A 19277-nucleotide genomic window follows, 5' to 3' on the forward strand; every position below is an offset into this window, starting at 1 on the left:
AACACGGTATATATATATGAGTGTGTATACATATATACATATGCACATATATGACTATGTGTGTAATAAATACCTATTGCCTATGTTATTTGTGGGGGTGTGGCTGGACCTATAATTTCCACTGCTCTGGAAATGTCCCCTCACGCAGACTGGTCGTCATCTGTAACTTGGAGTCATAAGAGACTTGCCTTGAGCTCTGAGATGTTATGTGACATGTTCCATCACCCAGCTAATATGGGCAAAACTTGAGGCCAAGGACAGTCCTCTATCCAAGCTGCCTCTGGCTCCAAGCTTCCTTTCCATTCTTATTTCACACTGTCAGAAACTCTAGTGTTATCTTCCATTCCTCCCCTCACATTTCAGACCAGTTGACACAACTTGCCATTTCTACCTACACAGCATTGCTCAACTCTGACCCTTCTCTCCACTCCCACAGCTCCCACCTTCTTTGAGATGACTGCACTAGCTTCCTAACTGGTCTTGCTGCCATTTCTGTCCATCTGACACCCAGCTGTCAAAGGAATTTTCCTTAAGCACAAGTCTGATCATGTCACTCCCCTACTCAAATTCCAATGGCTTCATACTGACTCCAATCCAATGTAAAGTCCTCTGGGATTGTATTTAGCTTTTAAAATCCTGCACAACCTGGACCCAGCCTCTCTTCCCAGGCTTATTGGGCATTATTTTCCCTCCCACATGCTACATCTTTTCCCTCAACTCGCAGATGAGGAAATTTAGAATCAGAGAGATGAAGAAATTTGTCCAAAGTCACACTGCTAATAACTGGTCTCGAAGCCATTTCTCCTGACTTGGAATTCAACACTCCTTCCTCTTTACCATAAGGCCCCTTCACACTCAGAAGACAAATCATGCTTACAGATTCAAATTGTGTTTAAAGTAATAAGATTTAACCTAAAAGGGATAACTAAGTCTATTGTATTCTCCCAACCACAGAGTCAAAGAATCTCAGAGGCAGGAGAGACCTCAGTGAGCATCCAGTCCAATCATTTTCTGTACTATCAATCTCATATACAATGTCTCTGACAGGCAAACATCTCACCTGTGCTTGAATATGTCCAGTGACAAGAAGCTCATTACATCCAGAGGTCAGCCATTCTATTTTTAGACTGCCTCACTTGGTAGTAAGTGCTTTCTCCAGACTCTGAACTGTTCCTCCCTCCAATTTCTGGTCCTACTTCTTGTCTTGTCTTGGTTTTTTTTTTTCCCCACATCCTTCACCCATTCCCCAGAAATGGTTCTAAAGATCTCCACAGCTGGGGATATCTGGAATTCTACAAAATATGACATCTTTTAGACAGGAAACCTTTTAAGAAAAACAGCTCCTTTAATGTTCTCGTTCTTCTGAATATAGAAAGCCTCAGTCAGGTACCATTATACATGAAACCTTTAAAACCTACTTATTGCTATGTGTGTGTAAGCAAAGGAAGGCCAGAAGGAGATATAGAGCAGTATCCGGAAACAAACAGTACATAAGATGGACTATTGGGTTCATGGGTAATACTTCTCACATCTGGAATCCTTAAATCTAAATAGTTTCAAGTACAATCAGTTCCTTAGCCAGAGTAGTGGGAATTCCCAAGAATAACAACAACAAAACATACTGATAACAGTACTCCTATATATATATATATATATATATATATGTATATATATGCTATTATACATTGTAGTTATATACATGTGTGTACACATACATAATATTTTTATAGCACAGTAAAAGCAAGCATTTTTACATCCTTTATCTCATCTGATGCTCATACACTGGAAGGCAGATAGGGCAGCTCTTTTTCTCCCCATTTTAAAGATAAGAACACAGAGAAGTGAAATTACTTATTTGAGTCCCCACAGCTAGAAGTGGCAGAGCCACACCTTCCGATTCCCAGTTCGATGTATTTTCTACTATGCCCTATATTTCTCAGTATGACTCACAGTGACCAAATCTCATTTGCACCATTTATATCTCCACCAAACGTTTGTAGACAATGAAAAAGTGGTCTGGGTTTTACTGGGTCTTAACCTGAGAATCTCAGCATTGGTGAGGACCCAAGAGGTTTTATAGGCCAACTCCTACCTGAATAATAATAATATATCCCAATACTTTTGCTCAGTTACAAAACGGTTATTCTAGACAACACTGTAACAGTGCACAAAACATTAATTATAAAAGAATAGTAGCAGGATAGTGACTTCTCCCTAGATCGGTTCTATCTGAAGCCCATGGAAAGAGTACAACATTACTTCATTATTTACATAGCACTTTAAAATGCATAAGGCACTCTTCTCCTAACAGCTTTCTACAGCTTTCCAGACAAATGACCCTTCCCCCTCTGCTTCAACACCTCCAGTGAAAGTGAGTTCACTTTCTCCTGACGTAGCCCACTCAACTCTAATTGCCTGCTTAAATAAAAGGAAGTGCATTCAGAATCTGTCTCCCTAGAATTTCTAGCTATGGATCCAAACTGTCATCTGGCCTTCCCCCCCTACCCCTTACCCCAACTGGAGGGGCTGCTAAAGAGCAATGGAATGATGGATGATGGGTGGTTGATGGGATAGCTTACATTTTTACAGCACTTGTCAAGTTTGACTTTGTGCTCTCCACACCACAGACCTGGGAGGCATTACTATGCGTATTGTACAGGTTGGAACAGTGAGGCTATTGAGGTTGCCTATGAATCACACAGCTAGGAAAGGTCAGAGGTGGCAAATTCATATATATTTACTTGAAGCACAGCACTCTATCAAAACTGTCTCTCAAAAAAGAAAGGAAAAAGGAAAGACGAAAAAGCAATAAACTTGAAGTTAGGAGACCTGGATTATAGTCCTTCTACCAGCTACATGGCACAGTGTACAGAGCACTGGGACTGAAGACAGGAAGACTCATCTTCCTTAGTTCAAATCCAGTCTCAGACACTTACAAGCTATGTGACCCTGGACAAGTCACCTAACCCTTTTTGCCTCAGTTTCCTCATCTATAAAAAGGAGCTAGAGAAGGAAATGGCAAATCACTCCAGTGTCTTTGCCAAGAAATCCCCAAATGGGGTCATGGAGAGTTGTTCACCACTGAATAACACCACCACCACAAGTAGTTGTGTAGCCTTGATTCTGTTACTTCCCTTCTCAGGGATTCAGCTTCCTCATTTATAAAATGATGATGTTGGACTAGGTTTTCTGTCCCAGCTAGCACTACCATTCCAAAGCCTACAGTCCCTTCCAGCTCTGACATTCCATATTCTATATGCTATGCGATTCGAAAATGGTCTGAATAATTTAGCCCAAGAATAGCTCACAGACACACTTAGAAGAGAACGTCAGAAGCTCCCTGCCATTTAACTCCCAGTTATCCTTAAATACTTGAATTAATGCAGCAGCTTCTGTCTCAAAGACTCAAATACCCATTAGCATCAAACTGGGAAACATCCACAGAAGCTATAGGAAAACAAGCTGTAGTAAAACGTGATCACTGGTGTTTGTCAGCGAGGTTGAGGGAGGAGAAAGCCTTGACATTCCCAAAGTCATATAGCAAGGTGGAGGCACAGACAGGCACCAAACCAAAGAAACCCGACTCCCCATCTGCTACTTTAACAATGAGATCATGATGCTTGAAAAAGCATTCCCAATTGTTTCAGTGCATTTCCAGCATAGGACAGTATATCTCTTTTTCCTCTCCAGCTGTTCATATTGTATACATCATCTAGAGAGAAGGAAGGGGAAAAAAATTTACGCCCTGCAGTAGCTAAGCTCTGCCTGTCAATAATGATATATCCAAAAGGCTCTAAGCTTACAGATAGGAGATGGTGGGTCCGAATCTTAGCATTGCCGTGTAATGCCTGAGTGACACTGGGCATGTTTTTTCCTCTTCTCTAGCATCAGTTTCTTTATCTATAAGATATCATAAGACTAATTAGGATGCTTTTTGTAATCTCTCTTCAAGCTCTGACTCCTACGATCTTAAGTTTTTTGTTGCTTACAATGAACTTTCTTTACAACCCTATAGTAGTATGAGATTTACTGAGAATCCTACTATTGGGAAATGGAGGAGCCTGTATTCTAAATGAAGTTTTGTGCTTCAAAGTCTACTGAGCCTGGAAGGAGTGCCTGGTTTATACTCAAAGGGCTGACATTACATTTGAATATCAGTTCAGCTCCTTCCCACCTGTGTGAGCAAACTACTTTATCTTTAGCCCTCAGGTTCATCACCACAAAAAGAGGGCTTTGGACTAGATGATTCCTAAGGACCTTTCCAGTTATAATTTAGAATGAATGCTATGATCCTGGTGTAATCAGTCAGTCAACTAGCATTTATTAAGTACCTACTACCTTCCAGGTACTGGGCTAAATGATAGAGATACAAGGAAAGGCAGACAAGAAAAGAAAACCAGTCCTTGTTCTCAAGCAACTCACAGACCAATGGGGAAACGAAGATTATTTATATCCTTATTCCAAAGATGAGAAAATCTCCAAGATGTTAAGTGACTTATGCACAGTCATTACCTGTCAGAGATGCAATTTGGGATTTGTTATTTCAATGGTTGCTCCTTCCATGACAAAACCTTGCCTAGCTAGAGCATCTTATCTCTAGTAATAATAGGAAATGTTTCAATAATACTTCATTTAAATTGGTATGGATACCCCCATTCACCAAAGCAACTCCTCCCTTCTTTAGGACTTGGCTGCTTATCTTTAAGAGTGGTTATAATAATCTGGTAATCAAACTCTTTTCATTTAACTAGACTAGACTTTAAATGAATGACAGACAAAAAGACATCATTAGGTCCATACTTCCAGTGTTTGGAAGGACCTAACTTCTCAGAGCCTGGGTTCCACTGTTACCTATTTGCATGTATATGTCTACATGAATATAATGTTATTTTATATATATTATTTATGTCTGTGTTATATACACAATTATATACAGTGCTATATGATGTTCATATTGGTATAAATAATATTTTACTTTACATAGCCTTTTTATAGCTTACAAAATGCTTTCTTTATAGTGACCTTGTGGATAAGTAAAACATATTACATTCCCTGTCATCAGAGAGTCCAGTCTTTAAAGGAGAAAGACCCAAGCAAAAGGGGCTATAATGGAATATATGTGACTAAGCGTTAGAAAGAAGGTACAAATAAGATGTTACAAGAATTCAGAGGAGAAAGAGAGATCACTTCTGGCTAAGTTGAACAGGAAGGCTTCATGGAAGAAGAATGAATGAATGAAAAAGCATTTATTGAGAGTTTACTGTGTACTCAGCACAATTTCAAACTTCCAAAAAGACAATTTCAGACTTCCAATATTTTACATTCTGCTAAGTCAGAAGCTCTTAACCTTTAGTTAACAGAACCTCAAGGGATTCATGGGTAGATTTGGTAGAAGGGGGCTGTGAATTTGGATGGGAAAAAATTTGTATCTTTATTTTCTTAAACCTCTAACTGAAAAATAGCATTTCCTTCCATTATGAATGCAAGCAACAGATCACCGTAGTATTGAACTTCACCAGGTGGCCAAACAAACAAAAAGGTTAAGAACCTTTGTGATAGGGGAAGAGGAAGTACATACTGGAATGATGGAATGGGAAGGGTATTTTAGTGTGGGAAGTTGCAACGACAACTGAATGGTACCTTCCAGGAATGAAAGTGCTAATTTGATTACTTTTTCCCAAGCTAGATGTAGGTCTGGGTCTATGCTAGATGAGGTGACCTCTCATCAATATGGGAGCCTAGAGCTTCAAATGGGAGCTGGAATAGGCAGGAGGTATAAATGATAGCTTCAAGGAAACATGTGACCAGAAGGAGAGCTGGACTAGTCATAAAGAGAGGGCAAAGGATGACATATGGACAGTCTGCACACTCTACTGGTCCCCATGTGAAGTCACAAGATCTAAAGGAAGACCCTCAGCATGTGGACCTCTTGTGTCAGATGTATGAGAGAGTGTAAATCAGGGTCACACAGAAGGAGAATGCAATAGTTGTGAACTACACCAGTGGAGGCATTTGGTCACATCAATGAGATTTCTTTTTGTTGCTGTTGTTGTTTTGCTATTTGGAGGGCAGTTGGGGTTAAGTGACTTGCCCAAGGTCACATGGCTAGTTTGTGTGTGTCAAATCTGAGGCTGGATTTGAACTCAGGTCCTCCTGACTCCAGGGTTGGTGCTCTATTCACTGCACCACCTAACCACCCCACGTCTTCTATTTCTTCAGAAACATTTGCTGAATTAAATGTCATTGTCCATAGCACTTATTTAAGTGCTGGTCTTGTAAAAGTTGACCAAGATATATTTGCTAACTGAAAAACTTGGTTAATTAATGCTCCATATATATCTTACAATCAGAAGTGGATATAATTTCCAAGCATGTCAAATTGACTCACCCTAGAATCTGAGTGTAGAAAAGGCATTGAAGATAATTTAGTCCAATCCTCTCACTTTCAAAGAAGGAAAGTGAGGCCCAAAGAAAATTTGATGAATACCCAAGATCATATGGAAATTTTGTAGCAGAATCAGAGTTAGACCCCATATTTTCTGACTCCTAGTATGGTATTTGTTCAATTAAACTCAACTTAATTCTACAAACATTTATTATTTAGTACCTAATGTATATGGAACACTGTGCTAAGTACAAGGGGAAATACAAAGTATAGATAAGACATAATTTCTACGTCTATGGATCTTAGGCATCTAATAGACTATAAGATGTCCAATAATTATAAATTCTAATAGAAAACTATGTATAAGGATCACTATATATGTGTATACACACATATATATTGTTTAGCTCAGTGACTGTCATACAGTAGGTGCATACTAAATACTTAGTCCCTTCCTTTCCCCTATGCATAAGTAAACAAGTTCGAAAAATAACACATTTACTAAGTACTTATCATATACCAAGCACTATGCTAAAGGCTAAGTGAATTTTCTATCACATGATATATTCAGCACAGAGATGGGATGACCAACTGTCTGGAATTCCTACAGCAGACAATTTCTTTAGCCCTCTCTGGCTCTGCAATTCTGGAAAGAATACAGCTCCTTCCCCTCCCCCCATCTCCCACCTTTTCTGCCTACTTTTGTGTATTGTCCCCCATTAAACTGTAAGCTCCCTGAGGGGAGGAATTGTCTTTCTTTTTATTAACTGTCTCTCTAGTGTTTAGCACTGTGCCTGGCATATAGTAGGCTTCTAGTAAATGTTTATTGGATTGGATTGGATTAGTGTTAGATTCAGAAAACTTAAGGCCAATTCCTAGCTCTGACATACATAGCCTCAGGAAAGTCACTTAAACATTTGGTGCCTCAGTTTTGTCATTTATACAATGGGTATGATACTACTTGGACTGCCTGTCTCATAGGAGTAAGAAGAAAATGCTTTCTAAGCTTTTAAAAATGTTGTAGGAATGTGAATGACCATTTCAAATTAGGGAGCTGTTAAAGGTTTTTCCAACAGATAAGTGCCATGCTAAAAAGCTCTGTTTCTTTCCATCCAAATCATTTTAATGCTTTGTTATAAAGACATTAATCTCTTTCTAGCCAAATGAGACTTTTTAAATTGCTGCTCCAAGGGTATTACCTTTTGCAGCATTTTATTTGTGATACTGAAGTATGCAATGTGGTACAGTTTAATAAAGAAAACCCTATGGGATGTAGAGTTCCCCAAGAGCAGAACAAGGATCAATGATGGAAATGGAAGAGGCAAACTTTATTTTGTTGTAAAGCAAAACCTCCTGACAATTGCAGGATTATAATCTAGTCTGGAGGAGGGAAAGTTCAGGGGTGATATTGAGCATCTATCATCTACAGACTATAGGACCATTTGACCATTCGTCAGCAGTGTGGTAGAGAATCATTGGTTAGACTAGATGAAATGGTCTCTGAGGGCCCTTCCATATGTGTGTGCATGTACAGTAGTGAGGCAGGGGAACATGTTTATAGATAAGTAACTCAAGGTAATTGGAGAAGGGAGAAAGATTTAAGTGGGGCCATTCATGGAAGACAGAACTTGAGCTTAACCTTGAAGGAAGATAATAATTCTAAGAGGTGTAGTAAAAAAAAAAAAAAGGAATGCATTACAGACATTGAAGACAATCTATACCAATACACAGGGGCAGGAAATGGAATGGTCATTCCTTTTGGGGCTAGAAGGCAGATGGTGCTAGTTTGGGGAATAACCTTCAGTGCCAGACTGAGGGGTTTGAATTTTATCTAAAAGGCAATACAGAACCAAAAGATAATTTCTGAACATATGAGTTCATTGCCACTTACTAGCTGTGCGACCTTGGGCAAGTCACTTAACCCCAGTTGCTTTGATCCCTTGAACCTGGATATCTCTAAGGATCTTGATGCCTTTTGCAAAAATCAGGATGTTTGAAGGAGGGCAGTTTCAGAGGTGATGTTGAGTACCTAAGCACCCAGGATGCTATAGCAGGACATCTGAGTATCCTGAATCCTGGCTGATAACTTTCTAGCTTTGTGAACATATGACACTCCCCTCAACCTTCCCAAGACTTATTAATTTCATCTGTAAAATGAGGATAATAACACTTGCTTTAACAATTTCACAGAGTTGGGTTTTTTCTACTACTCCATAAACTTTAAAGTGTTATAGATATGGAAGCAACATGTATCCAAATGATTTCAGAAACACAGCCTCTAATTCATAGAGTATAGGCTTAATTGTGTCTTTAATACTTTGAGTCCCAAGCAGCTTTCAGGGGCCACAGAAAGAATGGTTGTGAAACAAGTGCCTGCCCTCAAATACTTGAAGGAAGAATAATAGTGAATGGACTGAGAGAGTGGCGAATATAGACTGTGACATAAGCATTTCCTAATTCAGTAAGCTCAAAAATTTAGAGCTGGAAGGAAACTCAGTAAACATTTCATGCCCTTATTTTACAGACGATGAGACTGAGGTTCAAAGAGGTTAAGGGACTTGCTTAAGGTCATACATGTAATAAATAACTCATTTGAGATTTGAATCTAGATCCTCCATTCCCAAATCTGGCAATATTTACACCTCAGACACATTGCTGTGTAACAATTTCTCCATCTCTTTGTTAGAATCAAGGACTTGGGGAATAGGGACCTCCAAAGGACCCAAAGTGTTAGTGTTGGAAGGATTCTTTAAGAGATTAAGTTCAATATACTCCCATTTTACATATGGGGAAACTGAGGCCACAGGAAGTTAAATAGGGAGACAGACACATGTTTGAGGTTTAAGTCAATATTAATGTGCTTGGCAGTTCTTGTATCCAAATATTTCCACTAACACAAAATTCTATTATGGAGAGGTAGTAATTGACAAATGTCTTCTGTGGCCATAATCCCATCATTATTGAGGGTGTTTTTATTTTTAACTGAACCTGTGATTGCATAGACATAGGGAGCTACTGGTGAAGAACTTCCTCTGTCAACGCAGAATAACAACTATTCTCTAACATATAGTCTTAAAAGATTTGCCTGGAGCATGTGGAGGTTAAGTGACTTGCCCAGGGTCATCCAGCCAATAAGAACCGCGGTTTACTGACTTTGAGATAAGTTTTCTATCCACCATACCATTATACTCTCCACTATACAACCTCTCATTATTGTTAATAATTATACAGTTGTATTGTTAATAATTAAATAACTGCTCACAGTTACATGGCCTTTTCCTCACAAAATCCATATTAGCCAACACATATGATATTAACCTTCTTTTGTAGATAAGGAAGCCAAGGTTTACTGAAGTAAAGGAATGTGTCCATGGTGGCCAAGGAATTCTTCCCTCAGGATTCTTCCCCAGAACTCTTGACCCCCAAATCCAGGGTTCCTCACAGGACGCGCATCTTACTGCCTCCTAATTCACATCAAAATGACATCTCTGTAGGAAACAGCTTTATATTTGATGTTGCTACCTGCAAATGACCCTGGAAAGACTGAAATTTCACCTGCACCTCAGACAGACTTTTCTCCATTAGAGAAGGTCTGTGTTCAGACCGCTGCATGCAAAACAAAACAAAACAAAACATGAAATCACCATTAAACCTAAACTATGAGATTGGACATTTTGAAAAACACACACAAACGATTTGCAAAAAAAGCAACACAACTCTTCCTTTTCTTTTCCAGCTTTTCAAGCAATGACGAAAGCCTACCAGATGTCTGAGGCGCATACCTTCTGCTGTGTCTGTATCACGACTAGTCACAGATGGAAGTTCCTAAATGGTGGTGAGAATGTACACACTACTATCACAGAAGGCTGCTCCCCTAGGCTTTCTAACCCTATGAGTCATTCTAAGACCCCTCCAGCTTCACAGCAAGATTCCTTTAAGCAAAACTGAAGCCACTTTGGGCAAATGTTTAGCTAAAGACTTACATTGTGGATCATCAAAGTGATGAGAGATCTAACAACAGGCCAAAATGACATGTTTTCCTGAAATTGTTACTTAGCCCAAAATGTACAGAGTATATTTAGAAACACTGACAATTGGTTTGGAAGTTGACAGTGGAACTGTTATTGTCAGAGAAAATCTGGGTCACAGAGAGACTTGCAAAGCTGTGAGGCACCTGAGAAGTCTTCTAGTTCAGGGGGTTCATACTTTGAGTTCATAAATTTGTTTTTAAAGATAGCTTGATTTCTGTGTCTCAATACAAGTCATTTCCTTTGTAATCCTATGTGTCGGATTTTATGCATTAGACAGGATTTTGAGAAGGGGTCCAGAGACTGCCAAAGGGGTTCATGATACGTGCGAAAAAAAAAAAAAAGGCTAAGAACTCCTGATAGAACTCAGCCCTCACCTGACAGTCATTCAATGACAGTAAGTCAATGATGGAGGAGAGAAATGGCTTGACAAAGCTGATGAGTGGACAAGCTGAGACTAAACCAGGTCTCTGGACCCTGGGTCCATTGCTCCTTCACTAGCTTGCTATAGAGAATAATGTCTGTAAACATCTAAAACGTTGTCTTGTGACTGGCTTCTCTGGGGAAGGTCATACAGGTAATAAGTAACTCCCTTACTTATCTCTCCCTTCAAGTTCCCTTGAAGAAGCAACCCCAGGAGAGCAGTGAATGAGTATATGAACAAGCACATAAATCCTCTAGGAGCATCACAATTGGTGGCAATCTTCAGGTGCTCCCCTAGGCTTAGTGTAAATGGAGGCAGAATGGGCAACTTACCCATACCCTGTGATCTCAAGGGCATTATGAAGCCTCCGAGGTTCCATCATCTCTGGTTCCACTAACTCCTAGAAGCTGCATCATACATAGTTCACCCTTTATAAGGATAATAGATGTTTACATAACACTTCAATATTTACAAATCATTATATACACATTCTTATCTGATTAAACCAGCAGTCAGGGGGGTAGATAGGAAGAGGATGGAAGAAGGGCTGGTGATTTCACTGATAAGTGGAACTCTGAGGTGAGGAAACTCCCTCTCTACCAATGCAGGTTAAAAGCTTATAGTCTTAAAGAGTGGCCTAAAGCAGGGAGAGATAAGTGACTTGTCCAGGGCCACACAACCAATATTTGGGACTTGAACCCAGGTCTCCCTAATTTGGATTTGAGCTCTCTAACTAATACATCTTTGCTGCATCTCACAGCAGATCATGAAAGCATGATTATACCCATTTTATAGATGAGGAAAATGGGTTCAGAAAAGTAGAAGGAACTTGTCTAAAGTCTCTTCACTTGGTAGAGTAGCGGAACTGGAACTAAAACCCATATCTTATTACTTCTGGTACATTGTGCACTTTCTATTATGCCGTGCTGGCTCTTATTATTCATCATATAACTTATTTTCACCTACTTCAATTTTGCAAAGATCTGTAGTTTCACAGGTATGGGTACTCCCTCCCCAGTGCAGATCGCAACTCCCTGCACCTTAATAAATGTCTTTTGTGATTGCTGTGGATGAGGAGGTTACTCACCTAGAGGCAAAGTTTCTTAGGATAAATCTCATTGTATTTGGTAAGGCTGGTCATTATATGACAGGTACAGTCCATTATGGATCAAATTTGAAACCTTTTAGGCTTGGTGGGCCCCACCATACTTTATATTACATTGGCATCGCTTTCAAAAACCCATTATCATCTCCATGCCATGGTAAGGTATTGATGAAACATTTCTGTGAACTTATAATAGTATAGCAGATAGAGTTCTAGACTTGGAATCAGAAAACCTGGGTTCAAATTCTGCTTTAGATACTTACTAGGTGAAGAAACTCAGGCACATATGTGAACATTTTTTCAAGTTCTAATAAGGATAAAACTAGGATTTGAAACCTGAACCCTGTTATTCTGACTCTAAATCCAGAGTTCTCTCCATTATAAGGCTAGCCCAAGAATCTACCACACAAGAGTAAAGCTGACAAAAACCAGAATTCAGAATGTTGTTCGTCCTTCATTTTCAAGAGGACCAATGACATCACAACCTGATCCTGAATTGGATTTTATTGACACAGAGTTGTACAAAGTCATCAGCCTCACTCTTTCTTCCTGAGTCATCGAGGTCCAGTGGCAGGAGGAAAGTCAAGATACAGTGGATGGCCTCATTCTCAATACCTGACCGAGCTCTACGTGCTCCACAGCGCTTGTGTGGCCACCTCCGTGGCCGTTGGAACAACTTGTTCTCATCTGCCCATTCTGCTGGAGGAAGTCTTCACATGCTTGGGGTAGACAGCCCCCCAACTCACGGTTTGAAACAAGTTGGTTACCCTTAACCTGTCTTAGCCCGTCTGTCAAGATGGCTTGCAGGGTGTAGCCACTGTACATGCTATAGTGACAGTTGGGTGAATCAGGTGGACACCAAATGTGGATGGGCAACCCCGAAAAGGACTCAACAAACTCTCACACCAGGAGTACTAGACCTCCTGAACACCCCATACACCCCAGAATTCAGACACACCAAAGGCAAATATACCTCGGTTAGCACCTTTCTAGCTGGGCAAAGCCCTTCTGATTGTCCTGCCACCTCAGTGGCAACACCCAGCCTACAAAGCAACAGTTGGAAGAGCTGGGCATTACAGCAACAAAAACAGTTTGAGCAAGCTGGAAGGGCCATATGGATACTCCTATCCCTCTGCAGACCTACCTAGTAAAGGGTGAGAAGTACCCCAAGAAACAGGAAGGCAAATGCCCCCTTGATGGTTTTACTCTAGGCAGTTCTAGCCTCAGAGTTCACTGGGTTACTGGTAAATGGCAAAAAGCCTCAGCCTGACTCATGCAGAATGACTGACTGATGCCTTATTGTCACAGATAAGTCAGAGGAGAGGCATGGCAGCCCCATCCTGTAACCATACCAGCGTGTCAGCCGAGGGTGGGGATCAGGAATGCAAGGACATTAAAGCTTTGGGGAGAAAGATAACTATGTACTTTTTAAGCCTGTGTGTCCAAAGACAAGTTACAAAACCATTCTGAGCCTCTACTTCCGCCCTTGTACCATGGAAAAGTTGGGCTTGACGTCCCCAAGGTTCCTTCCAAATCTAAATATCATCATCCTATGAGTCAGACACATGTTCAGTTACTCCAGGACATCCTGATCCTTGGACTGACCCTTTCTGAATTTCTATTCATCTCTACTCTACAAATATTTATTAAGTACTTATTATTTGCCAGAAGCTGGCGAAGCAAAGAAAATGAAATAGACCCTGGCCTCAAGGAGCTGACATTTTACTTGTAGGATTCAATATGTATGTGGACAATTTTTTAAAATTAAAATTTATTTATTTACATTTATTTAATTTTATTTATTTTTTATATAATTTATTATTTTATTTATTATTAATATTTACATTTATTTAATTTAATTACAATTTTTTAAAATTAAAATTTATTTATTTACATTTAGTTTACAACATTCAGTTCCATAATCCCTTGAGTTTCTAATTTTCTCCCCCTCTGTCTCCTCCCCCCTCCCCACCATGGAAGCATGCAATCAAATAAAGGATATCCAAATACTTTCACATTAAACATTAGTCAAGTTGAAAAAGTATTACAACCAATGGAGTGAACAGTGAGAAAGAAGAAACAAAACAAAACAAACAAAAAAAAGAGAGCAAGTAGTTTGCTTCCATCTGCGTTCAGACTCTGTAGTTCTTTTCTCTGGATGTAGATATCTCTTTCCATCATGAGTCTTTTGGAGTTGTCTTATAACCTTACATTGCTGAGAGGAGCCCAGTCTATCAAAGTTAATTGTCACACATACGATGTGTCTGTAATTGCGTACAAAGTTCTCCTGGTTCTGCTCTTTTCACTCAGCATCAGTTTATATAAGTCTCTCCAAGAGGGAAATATAGTCAGTCTCTCACAATATATCCACTATGGAAATGTTTTGCATAACTACCCATGTACAACCTATATTGAATTGCTTATCTTCCCAGTAAGGATGATTGACGAGGGGAGAAGGGAAAGAATCTGGAATTCAAAGTTTTAAAATCAAATGTTTAAAAAAATTATTTCTTTTACATGCACTGAGAAATAAGACATACAGGCACTGGGATATGGAGATCCATCTTGCCCTGCTGGAAAGTTGGAGGGGGAATGGGGGAGGATATAGGAGAGAGCAGATTCGGGGAGGGGTTATTCAGTGGGATTGCTGTTCTGGAGTGGTGGGTAGAAAAAAGACGGAGAGAAAATTTGTAACTCAAAATCTTGTGGAAATGAATGTTGTAAACTAAAAATAAACATAAAATTAAAAAAATTAAGTCTCTCCAAGTTATTATGAAGTCTGTCTGCTCCTCATTTCTTATACCACAATAGTATTCCATTACATTCATATACCACAGCTTGTTTAGCCATTCCCCAATTGGTGGGCATCCCCTTGATTTCCAATTCTTTGCCACCACAAAAAGAGCTACTATAAATATTTTTGTACTACGGGTCCCTTTCCCAACAATTTTTTTTGATACATTTTTATTGATGTGTTTGGTTTTCACATTCCCTAATTTTCCTCTGTATTCTTCCCTTCTCCATCCCAGAAAGCCATCTAATAACACAGATTTTTTTAAAGAAAAAAAGAAGAGAAAAAAATTAGTAAAGTCAATTAATTCTCAAGAAAAATCTGATAATATATTCAGTGTTCCACACCTGCAGACTCTCCACTTTTGCAAAGGAATAGGGGAGAGGTGACTCATATCTTTGGGGTAGGTGTAGCAAAGACTGCTTTTTGTAATTTTGCAGCATTCATTTTCAATTATTTTGTGGATGTTGTTTCCATTTACATTGGTTCACAGCTAAGTTAAGAGGGAGAGAATCCTAATAACTTTGGTGAATAAGGAGAGGTTTTACATATAAGGTGGCACTGAAGGTGTACTTTATTTTTATTTATTCATTCATTCATTTATCTATTTACTTATTTATTTGTTTTGGAAATATGCTTTCTTTTTTTTTGGAAGGGGGAAGGGCAATTGGGGTTAAGTGACTTGCCCAAGGTCACATGGCTAATAAGTGTTAAGTGTCTGAGGCTGGATTTTAACTCAGGTCTTCCTGACCCCAGGGCCAGTGCTCTGTTCATTGTACCACTAGCCACCCTGGGAGATGTGCTTTCAAAGAAACCTGAAGTCCTAAGAGGAAGAGCTGAGGCAGCAAGGCATTCTCAATCCCAGAGACCACCTGTGTAAAGGCTTGGCCATAGAAGATGAAACATCATGTAGAAGGAGCAGCTAGGAGATTAGTTTGGGCTGAAAGTCAAGTAATATGAAAGAAGGGGAATGAGGGAGAGTAACATGAAATTGGGCAGCTAGGTGGTGCTGTAGGTAGAGTGCTGAGTCTGCAGTCAGGAAGAGTCACCTTCAAGAGTTCAGTTTTGACCTTAGACACTAGCAGTGTGACCCTGGGCAAGTCACTTAACTCTATTTGCCTCAGTTTCCATATCTGTAAAATAAACTGAAAAAGGAAATCGCAAACCACTCCCGTGTCTTTGCCAAGAAAACTCCAAACGGGATCATGAAGAGTCAGACATGAGTGAACAATAACAACATGAAATTAAAATTGTAAAGGTAAATGACAAGTTGAGGAGTATGTTGGGGGCATATTAAATGTCAGGTTGAGGATTTTTTCTTTTATTATGGAAGCAACAGGGAATTATTGAATATTTTTTTAGTAGGAGAGTGACATGGTTTAAGTGTTTTGGGATTATCAATTTAGTAGCTCTGGAGAGAATGGATTAGAGAGGGAAGAGACAAAAAGCAGGAAAAGCAATAAGAGGTTATTGCTATGGTCTATGCAAGAAATGAACAAGAACTGAACTGGGGTAGAGGCTGTGTAAGCAGAGAAAATGCAAAGGATAGAGGATGAGGAAGGTAAGAGAGAGGGAAAAAATTAAGAATTAGTTTAAGGTCCTGAGTGACTACCAAGAATGGTAGTGTCCTCAATGGAAACAAAGAATTGCATGGGAAATAAAGTTATTTCCTTTCTGAAATGTGGCTTTGAAGGGCCTATTGATTGATTTAGGTGGAAATGTTCAATTGGAAATTAATTTTCCTGCTCATCTCAGTCTATTTAGAGTTTCCAAGAAATCTTGACTCAAATTTAGCTTGACCTTTGATCTACACTTGTTTGGATCCTTCCCCTTCTACTTCTTTGGAAAGAAAGTCTCTTTTCTCCAACTGGTGTTTTAGCAACTCACTAGCAAGTCAGCTTTCTCCCAGGTCATGTTCTAAGTTACTGCAATATTACTAGCTCCAACTTCTTTGAAAGCATCTAATCTTTTGTCTTCCATCTTGTCATATGATTTTCTAAGTCTGGATCAAAGGATTCAAAGATGCTGACTTGATACCCGGTCTCATTGCTTGTCTGTGTGTCTCATGGGTAGAGACAATTTGCACTGAGGAGTGGTCCATGTGAAACACAGCTCACAGAACAAGTGTGGGGATTGAGCTAATTCGAGACACCTTGCTACTCAAAGAAAAAAAAAAAAAAAGAGCCAGGAACTGATAGCTACCAGTCACAACCACAATAGTCAGTAAAAGCAAAACAGCCCCTACCCTGGAGGAGTTTACAATGCAATAGCTCACATTGATTAATTGTTTTACAATTTACAGAGCCCTTTCCCTTGGAACCGCCTTTGAAGTAGGTAGCACTAATATAATTTCCATTTCACAGAAACAGGGAAAGGCTAATAGAGCATCCTTGACCCTTTATTCTTCCAAGTGACTTGCCCACATCACATCACATGGTTACTAAGCATTAGAGTCAGGACTTGAATCCAAATCTTTCTTCCTTACCACATTTCCTGGGTAATATGCATGGGTGCCAGAAATGGGAAGTTTGTTGTTGAGCTGAAGATTTTGTGAGCCAAAAAATTCCCTGTTTAACCTTCTACCCAGGACCAGAACTGGTCTTAGAAGATAAGTGGCTTTGAGGAACAGGAAGAAGGAGTTAAGGTATACAGCTGGAGGGAGTGATAGAATCTTAGAGGAAGGAATGTGGAAGGTATGGAATTTGGAATAAAGTCCAAATTCCACAGAGTCAATAGAGGAGCCATTGAATATTTTTTATTTGAGGGGGATTCAGAGAAACAGACGTCTTAGCAAATTTACTCCAGCAGCATGCAGGAAGGCTTATTGGATATTAAGGGGGAGAACAGCTGGTTGGATGGGAAGCAATTAAAAAACTATTAGAATAGATGATTGGTAAAATGATCAACTGGTTCCTATCCATAGACTCAGGCCTTCCCTAACTTCAAACAAACAAAAACTTAGCCTTGAGTCCACCCAGAATCCTTTCAATTTATTATTCTAGACCTTTGCTACCTTTCACTGCTAAACAAAGAGAGAAATGATTATTAATAACCAATGATTTGGCGAGATTCAGATTTCCCCCTTTTTCTTTTATCCTCATTTCTCCATGTGGGGAAGTCAATGTGTTCTGCTCAGGCTTGGGTGGGTGATCAATTCTCTGAATAGATTGCCTAGGGGTAACTTAAGAAGTAAATGACATTATCAAAGTTCAGGTCCAGTTTCTCATTGTCATATTCATTGTCTCATTAATTGTTAACCAGTCACAGTTGATTGCCACTCTCAGGAATGCTGCTCTTCCTATGGGCATGTAGGCCACGAGCCCGCCACCATGATTGCCTTTGGTCAAAGAGAGAGATGTCCAAATGACTATCCTTTTATTAAAATGCTAGCATTATTAATAAAATAATTAAATTACCCAGAAAGTCTGTCTCTTGAAGCTTTTTAGATGCCAAAACACCTAGAAAAATTATGAATAGTTCTAGTCTCCTCTTTAGCTCAACCTCCTTCACTCATCAAGCTCTTACAATCTGTCTTCTCACCCCATTGTTCTATGACAGAGGTTTCTTAATTGCTAAATTTAATAATCATTAAATTTCCAAGTCCCTTTCCTCCCTGACCTTTCTGTAGCATTGGGCACTGTGGACACACCCTCTGACTCAATACTCTCTCTTCCCTTGGTTTCGAGGACAGATCTTTCCTGTTTCTTCTCCTACCTGTCTAACTTGCTCTCTCTCTCTCTCTCTCTCTCTCTCTCCTTGTACTTCCACAGAATACTTTATCTTGGACTCTCCCCTGACATTATTCTTACCTTGGCCCAGGTGGCCTCAAGGCTACATGTGGCCCTCTAGGTCCTCAATCGTGGCCCTGTGACTAAATCCAAACCCTCTCTACCACCTCTCATGTTTCTTTCAACATTACCTAGATAGAATGTCTGAAATTCCACCATTTAGAAGCTTGTTGTTGTCTAGTTGTGTTCAACTCTTTGTGACCCCATTTGGGGCTTTCTTGGCAAAGATACTGGGGTGATTTGACATTTCCTTCTTTGGCTCATTTTGAAGGTGAAGAAACTGAAGCAAACAGGGTTAAGTGATTTGATTTGCCCAAGGTCACACAGCTAGTCAGTGTCTGAGGCCAGATTTGAACTCAGGAAAATGATTCTTTCCCACTCTAGCCTCTGTACCACCTAGCTGCTGATTTGGGGTCTATTCATCTATATAAAATCTTTTCTTCTTCCAAAGCCTTTATCAAAAGGCAGAAACATTAAATGACTATCATCCATTCATGCCACAATGTGAATCAGTATATGCAACACTGAGGAGAGTGCAAAAAACAAAATGAGTAACGTATTTTAATGTAGAATGGAGTAAGCAAGCTGTATAGCTCAGGTTTGGGGGAAGTGGCCATTGGTAAAAGGAAAAGCATCAAAGATAAAAGTTGTATGCTTCCCAATTTTGTCTGATGGTAGCCATAAGTTTAAGTGCAATACACTTAATTTATAGATGCATAATATGGGCATGAAAATGCAAGAGAGAGTATCCACTTA

The 19277-nt window shown here is 39.5% G+C and overlaps 1 long non-coding RNA gene across 4 annotated transcripts in view; it reads left to right on the top strand.

Annotated features, from left to right (window-relative positions):
- Positions 1–11625, top strand: part of LOC138147922 (uncharacterized) — a 140862-nt gene extending 129237 nt beyond the window's left edge. For 2 of the 4 annotated variants that reach the window (XR_011164935.1, XR_011164933.1), the window contains exons 4-5: positions 10122–10220; positions 10694–11625. This is a non-coding gene — a long non-coding RNA (uncharacterized lncRNA). The other 2 variants (XR_011164929.1, XR_011164927.1) reach the window with 1 other exon arrangement.
- The last annotated feature ends 7652 nt before the right edge of the window (positions 11626–19277 follow it).

This window comes from Petaurus breviceps, unplaced genomic scaffold (assembly GCF_028583685.1).
Source record: "Petaurus breviceps papuanus isolate PSGF00001 unplaced genomic scaffold, PetGlider_PUasm1.0 140, whole genome shotgun sequence".
NCBI lineage: Eukaryota > Metazoa > Chordata > Mammalia > Diprotodontia > Petauridae > Petaurus > Petaurus breviceps.